The following is a 10,136-nucleotide window of genomic DNA, read 5'->3' as shown; positions in this document are numbered from 1 at the left end:
TAGGGGGGTAGAAAAGTTTCTCCCCACAGATCTCGTGGGAAATTAAAAAAAAAAAAAAAAAATGCCTGGGACTGACTTACTTGGTTCTCTTAGTGAGCTAAAAGTGATTTAGCTACCACCTAGAAATTAAAAGGAAAATAGTGCTGTAAAATTCATTTTAATTACTTTTAAGTCATTGTTAGCTCTAAACAATGACTTAAGCAGAGAGGTTTGAATTCCAAAAAACATTGCTACCAAATGCTGTGCAACTGAATTTGAAACCAGGATCTTTAATCAACGTCATAAAAATAAATAAAAGTCATCGAGGTGATAAAAAGATAATACATACGTACATGATTTAGATCATCCCTTGTACCCTCACCCTTTCTTCAATTTCAGTCCATTTTTTGTGAATATCTGCAATTAAAAAATTTATGAAAATATAACACAACCAATAAAATACCATAATGACATCTACATTCACATTATATTAAATACCTAATTATCATATCACCTGATGTTTAGCCAAATTATCCCAAATAATGCCAGAAGACTTCATTTAAATACAAATCATATTAGGTAACCAAATATTCACTCAGTTCACTATAAATGCATTTCATCTCTCAGTTCTGTAAAGAGTAAATAATAAAGACACATGATTAATTCAGCGGTGATTGTGAGCCTTAGAAAATTTCTACCAACTATAAGGTAACCTAAGTCTACAATATATTCTAAGACCCTTGTGTATGCTAGTTAAATGACCTAAAATTAAGCCAGGATATATGGAAACTCTGTAATTTCCTCTCAGTTTTGCTGGGAACCTTAAACTGCTCTAAAAAAAATAAAGCTTGCATTAAAAAGTTGTCTGGATTATTAATAAATCAATACTTTAGTAGTTAAGTTTTAATTTTAAGTAAGTGATCCTCAAGTCAACGGCTAAAATGATAAAATTGTTTTTCCTGACCACTGAGATGGAAAGATTATCTAACCTCTTCCTAACAGTGACGTTCACATTACCACTTGGTGCTGGTTGCATTCCAACCAAAGCCATAGAGTTTCAATGACCTATTCTCTAGGTGGCTTGTAAACTTGGGAGGATGCATATCTACACATTTCCTTTATTTTTAGAAAACATAATTTCCTTTCTGATAAACACAGGTGGATGATCAGATAAGTGCCTCCTAAAGGATTGAATTCACGCAATTAAGTAAAAATATTCTTATATATATTGGATGAATTAATTTTATACTGTCTAAAATCCAGTTGACCCAATATGTATGTCATCCATACCAATTCTGGGAGGTGGATTCATCATATCACTGCTACTTTATATATATATATATATATATATATATATATATATATATATATATATACACTTTACTCTTCCTGGTATTAAGTCCTGGACTTTAAAGAAGTTTGAAGGAGGTGGGAGTGGGGGTGATAGAGAGTGAGGATGGTTAGAAAGGATAGAAATAGACTAAATGGGCTTTATCATGGAGTAAATGGTGTTTTATTTATTGATCTTAAAATTGGTCTAATATCTTTATTTTCCCTAAAAACAAACTAAAAAATATGCTTAATATTTCAGAATAACAATGCAAACGAAACCACTTATGTGACAATGAACAACACTAAGGAGTAGAAGAGTGGTAGTAGGCAAAATTAAATACCCTTTTGAAATGCTTTGGTAAGTGCAGTTTGATGGAAAGTCTTCTAAGCTAGTTTCTCTCCTCTACAGAATATGAAAGAGTTGTTAAATGTCAGTGATGGGTGTTAGGTTTTTGGAATGGCAAATCTAATAAATACATGTTTTTGGCTGGGAATCTACAATTTTAAGGGTTTTATTGTTTATAAATTCATAGTCTCAATGAATGAAAGGCTGATTATTCTTAGGGGAAAAAAGTCATAAAAATTAACAAACTAGAGAAAAGAAAAACAAGTGGGTAATACTATTTCCACTACAATGTCTCACAATGCTTAGATTTAAAAGAAATTATTTAAGAGTCCAATGAAATCAATTATAAATTTCATGCTTGGAAAATATGGATTATTAGTAGGATGCATTCATAGATATTTAAGAATCTCTCTACTATAAACAGCTATATATATATATATAATCAATTTGATTCACATTATTTTAAAAACTCAAGATTTTCACAATTCAAAGTATTTTCATTCTTGCTAAGATGAGGCAAAATGTGAATCCTCCATTATTGGAGATATGTATATAAAAAGGTGAATTTACCATGTCATAGTTATATTAATGACAACTACCATTTTCAGACATGTACTATGGACTTGGCACAGTGCTGAGCGCTTTATCTATCTCACTGTATCTTTTCTACAGCCCTGTGAGGCAGATGTTTATTTTTGCAGAGGACAAAACCGAAACAGCAAATTTAGCAGTTTATCCAACATGCAGTAGATAGTAAATAGTGGAGTGAGACTTTTAACTCAGTACATTGATTCTGTTCTTCACCACTACATTACACTATCTAAAGTCCCAACTGACCTAATACATATGTCAGAGTGATTAACTATACAGATGACTATTAGCCGTTCAAAAACCATGACAGCGTCCTTAAAAATTAGAGTGACAATATACCACATTGGGTGCCAGAACTTTCTGGACTTCACTTTTGACCTATTGGGCTGAGGCAAATTGTCATAGTTGTTAAATTTGTGATAACGCTTTGCATTTAGCGAATGCCATAAGGGTGGTGTTGACTTTACTCGCCAATTATTCCCTACCACACTACCTATGAGTTACTGTATTATCATTATTTCCTGTTTCTAGAAGGAAGCAAACTTTAAAACGAATATTATAAAGATGAATGAACCTTTGACAACTGCTTAGAAGAAATACGCTTTCAAATTTCTCCCATCATCTTCAACTATTACCCGGCCCTCCTTCATTATGAAATACTATTAAAGGTCTAAGTTATATCATAAGAAGATACTAATTTCTGCCTTCAAGAAACTCATCTGGGATAGAGATATTCTCCAGTTTCCAATCACAACAAGCAATTCCATATCAAAAGGTAAACACAGGATAGTATGTTCAGAAATGTGCATCCCTGCATTTGATTCTCTGATACAGTCAACTCTGTTGTGAGGTCACTTGTTTCTGGCTATGGTCATTTTGACAGTGGTAGGAGTCTGGAGAACATGGTGAGCAGAGTCAAAGAATGTGTGAAGCCTCTTTCAAATGGGTGTTAAAGGAACACAGTTAAAGCTCATGTCCAAAAAATAAAAAAAAAATTAAAAAAGAGGAAAGGAAGAAAATCAAACTGAGAAATTATCAATTGATTTAACGAAATGCTCAGTAATACAAAGAATGCTGCCAGAAAAAAAAAAAAAAAAAACTTCTTTCGTTTCTATTCAATATGCTAGAAGCAGCTACGAAAGACCAGTTGCACATGACCTCTGGAGAACTGTGAAGATCTCTTAAAATTTTTTTAGTTTTTTTTTTTTTTCCCCCAGAATTTACTTAATTTTTCTCCGAGTATTTTAAGTAAGAACAATAAGCAAAAAGAACACATTTCTAAGACATTGTTTTGAAGGTAATAAAAGAAAAACCCTTTTATTACTCTTTAAATGATGCCGTATAACATTTCAAAGTTCAGAAAACAAAGATTATAAACTAAAAGTTGTCTCAGGTCAAAATGACAGTAGGTTTCTTTCTAAATTATCAGTTAATATCTTATACTAACCTTTGGTAGTCTCTGTAACATATTGTTTTATATTACTTTGCCATACACTGATAGCTTTTGTAAACTAAGACCTACTTCACTTACTTTTAAAGACAAATGTTTGCTTAGTGTCTACAAATGTGTGCTAACTGTAGTCCCTCAGACATTCATTAGTGTTAAGAATTTGCACTTAAGGAGGACAATGGCATTGTAAATGAAAATGACCAGTAGCCAAAGGGAACATATAATTGTTTGTAATTAAACAAAAGTGTTGCTGAGTTAATCAAATTCACATCTTAATATACTTTAAAGCATTGCTGTCTTGTCAAAATGAAGACTTCAGTTTTCTGTCTCTTTGGAATTTTTTTTTAATTGGTAATGAAAACTAAGCAAATTATACCACTGAGATTTTTTTAACCCACTTAAGTACGATAAATAAGCCAAGTATGTTTTGATCAAAGTTTTCATTGGAATCTCCTTTTAACTTTTTCACCAGTTCCATAATTAACAGTTTGTACAAGCATGAGCCTATTTATAGCATTTGCTCTGCAATGCCCTGTGCTGTTGATCTCATCTTTTTTGAATTACAACATAAACACTGAAACATTACATCCTTCCCTTGGTAACTGAATCATTCATTTGAAACACCATGGACTTGATGGGATTCTTATGGGGAAAAGAGTTCTTACTGTAATTTTTACCTGAATTTTTCATTTCATTAAAGGTGAGTTCAAATTAAACAAAAGAACTTCAAGTGTTGACTGCCTTCCTAAAATAAAGGAACTGACAGGATTTTGCAGCATATCATACTTCTAGAACCTGTAGGACATTATCCAGTTTCAGTGGATTGTCTCTTAGTTTTTCTAAACCTAAAGGACTTATCAGGGTTTTTTTCTCTTAAAAAGAAAAAAAAAAAAGCACACTGATAAGAAAATCTAAAGTTATGTCAAACAAATTACGTTTTCGTTATTAGTGGCTAGTTTGTAAATATCAAAGATCCACTTATTGTAGTGCTTGGAGCTGCATTTGCATGCTGATGAAATGCAAGTGGATGGCTGTGAACTGTAGGGTTATCTCTAGTGCAGCAGTGGGGAGCTCCAGAATCAGACAGTTGAGCATCTGACCGACTCAAGAGTCCAAGCTGCAGACCTCTTCTATTCACTTTCTTTACAACAATTAAAATATGCAAAGTGATAATTTTCCTTAAGTAGCCTTAAATGTGCGATCTATTTAAATGTGAAGAAAATTGCCTGAAGCTTCTGGTGTGAGGGACAAAAAAGAATAAATTATGCAAATAGCAGAAAAGGACTCTACCACTTGAACGCCTAATTTTCCTGTAATAAGCATACTGTTTCATTTAATTTTTTGCCTCTTATTAAAAGTGACAGTTCTTTTGCACTGTCTGATGGTTATATCTGACACAAGCTGGGGAAATGACTGCTAGACTAAATGCTAAAGCATTTTGGTAGCTTTTTTAGATGATGGTTACATTCACAAAGTAATTATGCACTGAAGAGTAGAGAAATAAGGTTTAATTACACAGTAATCGCTTCTGATGGACACCGCAGAAGTGTGAACACCGCCAGACTGCAATCCATCAATGACAAACCCCTGGCCACTTTTAATTCCTCCTCATTTGCATCATAACCTCCGCACCAAGTTGCACAAATGCTGTTAAATGTTAATAGGAGCTGTCTCTCCACTCAAAATGAATGCTTAAGCTGTTTCATTTTTTTTCTCCTCCACCTCAGACCTTCAAAACCAGCTCCTCTCTGAGAGCAGGCATTAAGCACAGAGCATGGTGCGTGGTCACTGTTGTGCTAATTGGGAGCAACACTTAAAGTTTTATCTCTCAAGCGCTAATAATGCACACTGCTGACAAACCAGTGAATAAGTAATGTACTTGGAGGAGAGGAGGGGGAAGAAAGGCATGCCTAGAATGAAAAATGCAGTTGGGACCGTTGTTCAGTGACTAGCTATTTGATTAGGCCCTGTAGTCATATTTAATCCAGATCCTTAGGGAACATAGACAAAATTACATCTTCATCTCATCAAACATTCAGCCATATTTAAGCATTCAGCTGATCAAGCTTTTATTGTTTCTCTTGCAGCAACATGGAGACAATGTTGTCCTGCATTCTTCAGTTCCAGAAGCCTGAGGAAGAAAGGCCCTCTGAGCTGTGAGCCCACGTTTCAGGGCTCACCAAGGCCCTCTGAGCTGTGAGCCCACGTTTCAGGGCTCACCGTGGTTAGGGATTCCCAGAAGCAAGGGAATAAAATAATTCTAGGTGCTATGTACTAACGTTTGAGTTGATAAAACCTCCAGCCTTCGATTCCAATTGTATGGTCCTTGATACTCAATCTTATTTTCCCTATTAAAAAGAAAAAAAAAATGTTCTTTGCTCTACTTCGTCTTTAAACTCAGTCCATTTCCTGGGACAGGTCTACATCATTAAACTGCAGATGGTTCTATTTCTATTAAGCAGCAGGTATCATTCTTGTCCTGTCAGGAGGAGGCTCCACCTGCTGCCGGCCCACCGATACTTCCAGCTGACTGCTTTGCAGAACAGGAAAGGTAATTTGTAAGCAGTGTGCTAAGTTTAACAGGAGTCTGTAAGAAGTGACAAAATAGCCATTTTCTGCATGAAGATTGAGAATTATCAACACCTTTCGGTGCATAATAGTTAAGCCTTTATCACTTGAAGAACTGCTGATAAGGTTAAGAACACTAGACAAACTGCTCATTAGTGGAAAGGTTTGCCTTTTACATTAAAGACTGCTGGGTACTGAAGTTCCTCTAGTGAGCAATACATCCCTGGCATTTGAAAAGAATGAGCCGATCGGTGTACATAAATGAATATGGAAAAGGAGACCTGGAATGTTCTAATAATATTAGTGAGGTTTTTCTCAAGCTTAGGAAATGATAAGCCTGTTAAGTGTGTTCAAAAGCTGTGTGATTTGGTAGGTAAGGCCTGAGATTAGAAGTCATAAGACCTATATTCTGTTCTATACTCTAGCACTGACTAGCTGTGTGACCTTGGGTAGGTAATTTACATTTGATGAAAGCTAGATCATAAGATGATTGAGATACAGAATATCAGGATTCTTTAGGCTGCATCAATAAATAGTCTGAATTAGCTGCAAACATCTCATGCAATATATTGGTAATAAATACAGGAAAGAAATACAGGTAATAAATACATCTCTATGCAATATACTGGTAATAAATATTTAGGGCACATTTATTTTATGCTTGCAAAGTGGATTAAGAATTAGAAACTGGCACTGATCTCATTCATATTTAGAAACCCTGTGTGACCAGGGGAATGACAGTTGTTTCTGTATCCCTGCTATATAGTTTTCATACAAATAAAAACCAGTAAATGATGACTTCCTTGGGGACTATTTATAACACTGCATCTCTAGTTGAAGCCTCCAAATAGTCATATCAAATAGGTAATATTAACCCTATTTTATGGATGAATAAACCAAAGCTCAAAGTTTAAGTCGCTTGGACTAGGACACATACGTGAGTAGCTATAGTGGGACTGAACCCAACTCCGTGTGGTTTTGAAGTTGGCATGTTTAAGCTTGTTTTGTGATTGAGTCCCATTTCTACAGAGCACCGCAACACAAACTGAGTCTGCTTCTATTCCATCTCTCTCTGGCTACATGACCTGCGTCCCATTCATCAATCTCTCTTTCTTTGGCCTACTTAACATGTTTATCAAATCCTGTAAAGGAGAGCAAGGCTTAACTTCGATCACATTAGAAACTGTTCAGCCTACTGATGATATCAGGCCAATACCGAAGAGCCGTCCCTAAAAACAAATACAGCTTTCTACTTAATTTGTTGAGATGAAGTGTAACATTGAAAAATCTCTGCGCCTATGTGAAAATCTGGGCATATCAACAGAGATGTTCTTGCCACCTCTCAATGAAGTATATTGTGAGCAACGCTCCTTTCAAACGTATGTGTACTTACGTATCATCCCAAGTCCTCTTGTGCACAATTAAGGCAAAGTGTGGTAGCCTGAAGCAAAACTGTTCTGGAACCCACAACCACGTCTTTAGAAGACTCTTTGCTCCTTCGGTGGCAATCCTTCTCCTGTGAGGGATGAAAGTCAGTTAATATAAAGGGGAAAGAGGGGGGGGCAGGAGCATTCAGCACCAGCTCCTTATTGCCTGATCAGGCTGCAGAAGGAATAGATAAAGGAAAGATTCAGAGAGGAGACTCCCAGAAAGCAATGATGAGGGAAGACAGTGTGTAAGTCTAAGAAGAAGCAACTGTACTGGCCAGGAGAGGTTTTCTGCAAGTATGCGTGCATATTGAAAGGAAAAGAAAAGCAAAAAAATAATTTTCTTCTCCTGTACCAGCTTTCTGGTATTTTAGTTATCTACATTTTGACACAAGCATCCCACCTAGCTTCCCTCCAGGCCCATCTTAAGTACTTCTGAGATATGTCAACCTAAGCCTGTCCTGTATGACTAAGCACGGCTCCTCCACCCTGCTGGTCTCTACGCCAAGGATCACTTTTCAGAATCTGTCGACAGTCATGAAGTAATCAAGGTATTTTCTTTTCCCTTGAATCACCACTACAAGGGTCTCACAATTCCACTTCTCTCTTAAGTGAGGCAAATACTGTGCTGCCAGCCTGTGGGTTAACCATTTACAGACTTCATTTTTTTCCACAGAGATTTTGCATGGTCATGTAATTAACACAGTTACAACTTCCTCTTTAATGTCTGTCTCCACATCCACATGATAAGCTCCTTTAAGCCCACCTGTCCCATATACCACTGTGTTCCCAGTGCCTAGCACAGGACCTGGAGTCCTTCAGGACACAAAAACTATAAACAACCTTTCTCAGATGGGGAAGCAAGGAGGCAGAAGAATAATACTAAAGGATCCCGCAGTAAATTCCAATAGTAAAAAGAATGAGAAGAAAGTTGTATGAAGATGTACTGGAAACGTGAGCGCTGGTGTTTTTACGAAGAAATCAGTGATAGAGAAAACTCTGGCTGTGGGTGACTCAGATCTAGGCCCCTTGTCTGGTAACCGTAGGGAATCCTACTGCAAATATGTGAATATTGAAGACTGAGCTCTACATAGTAGGAAGATATTAAAACTGGTTTAGACGTTAACAAATTTAACAAAGATGATGAAGACTATAAAAATACATGATGATGCTTAAATTGCTTATTTTCTGGTTTTAATATAAAGGACTAACCACTAACGCGTAGAAAGCATACAGCTACAAACCCGGTATCATGTCATTGTATGTTAATTACTTCTGAAGTGCTATTTTTTTTAATGCAAAACACAGTTTTATATAGTCTGTTGCCCATGTTGCATAATTACCTAATCATACCTAGAGAGAAAAGTAAAACTAGAGAGAAAAACTAAAGAGAAAGTTAAGGATAAATCTGAATTCACGATTCCCAATTAAACTGAAAACTATTTGAATGTAACTCAATAGTATCTATTGATCTATACTATGGGGGTGATTTCTCAAACTACGTATTATTTGGTAAAAGTCTGCCAGGAGTTAATCTATAATTCTGTGCTAGTTCTGTTCTCTACTGGCATAATAAAGGTTCCAGGGTACTTAGAGTTCCCTGAATCAAAGGCACCGTACAAGTAGAAAGTGGTGCATGTATTATTAACCTTTCTGCGCTTGTTTCCTCATCTGTAATACGGGGTTAATGATATTTCTGTACCTCACAAGAATGTTGTGCGAATTAATGTTTGTAAAGCCCTTTAAGATCCACGGATGAAAGATGCCATAAAAGTCCAAAGGTGATAATATTATAGTTATTGAAATTGGAAACACCAATAATGTTCGGAACTGAATATATATTTGTTGCAAGGCATCCTGTGTATTATGAATTCACAGGCACTTACAGAACCTTACTGTTTCAAAATTAATGTTTTGATATACATAGAATAAATCCTGAAGAGATATTACATGTATGTTATAAGCCAAATGACTGTAATTTGTTCATAAGTAGCAAAAGCATAGTAACAGTGTCCACATTTTCCCATGTTTCTTTATAGAAAGTACTGCAGTGGAAGTCACTGGATCTGTACTTGAAATTATGTAACGTGAGAGCAATCTACTTACACCAAGGCAGTAAATGGCATGCTACAAATGCTAACATGATTTAATGAAATCATCTGTATCTCTCTTAATACTGTATTTTTTCACTTATACTTTGAATCTAATTGGCTTATAAATATTAAGCAAAAGACACCTAATATTCCTGAAAATGAAAAATACAAATTATCATTTGTCACCTGTTAGTCTGCTTAATTTCTAATGTGGGCTTTAAGTATTTTTTTAAATGTTTAAAAAACCATTTTACTAAATCACTATTACAAAAAAAGGGGAGAAAATAAGTTATGGTATATGGTAGCTATATTTTTGAAATACTCAAGTATTTCATGAAATATATGTATAT

The 10,136-nt window shown here is 35.4% G+C and overlaps 1 protein-coding gene across 2 annotated transcripts in view; it reads left to right on the top strand.

Moving 5' to 3' along the window:
- The window catches only part of FIGN (fidgetin, microtubule severing factor), a 145,024-nt gene extending 135,089 nt beyond the window's left edge, over positions 1 to 9,935 (top strand). For both annotated transcript variants that reach the window (XR_004804041.2, XR_007408531.1), the window contains 3 exons: positions 1,571 to 1,669; positions 2,780 to 3,023; positions 5,786 to 9,935. The gene's annotated coding sequence lies outside the window, so the exon portion shown is untranslated. The remainder of the gene's footprint in view (positions 1 to 1,570; positions 1,670 to 2,779; positions 3,024 to 5,785) is intronic.
- Positions 9,936 to 10,136: the final 201 nt, after the last annotated feature.

This window comes from Canis lupus, chromosome 36 (assembly GCF_003254725.2).
Source record: "Canis lupus dingo isolate Sandy chromosome 36, ASM325472v2, whole genome shotgun sequence".
NCBI lineage: Eukaryota > Metazoa > Chordata > Mammalia > Carnivora > Canidae > Canis > Canis lupus.
Note: the sequence above shows the minus strand (reverse complement) of the source record. Positions and strands in the feature narration are given on the sequence as shown.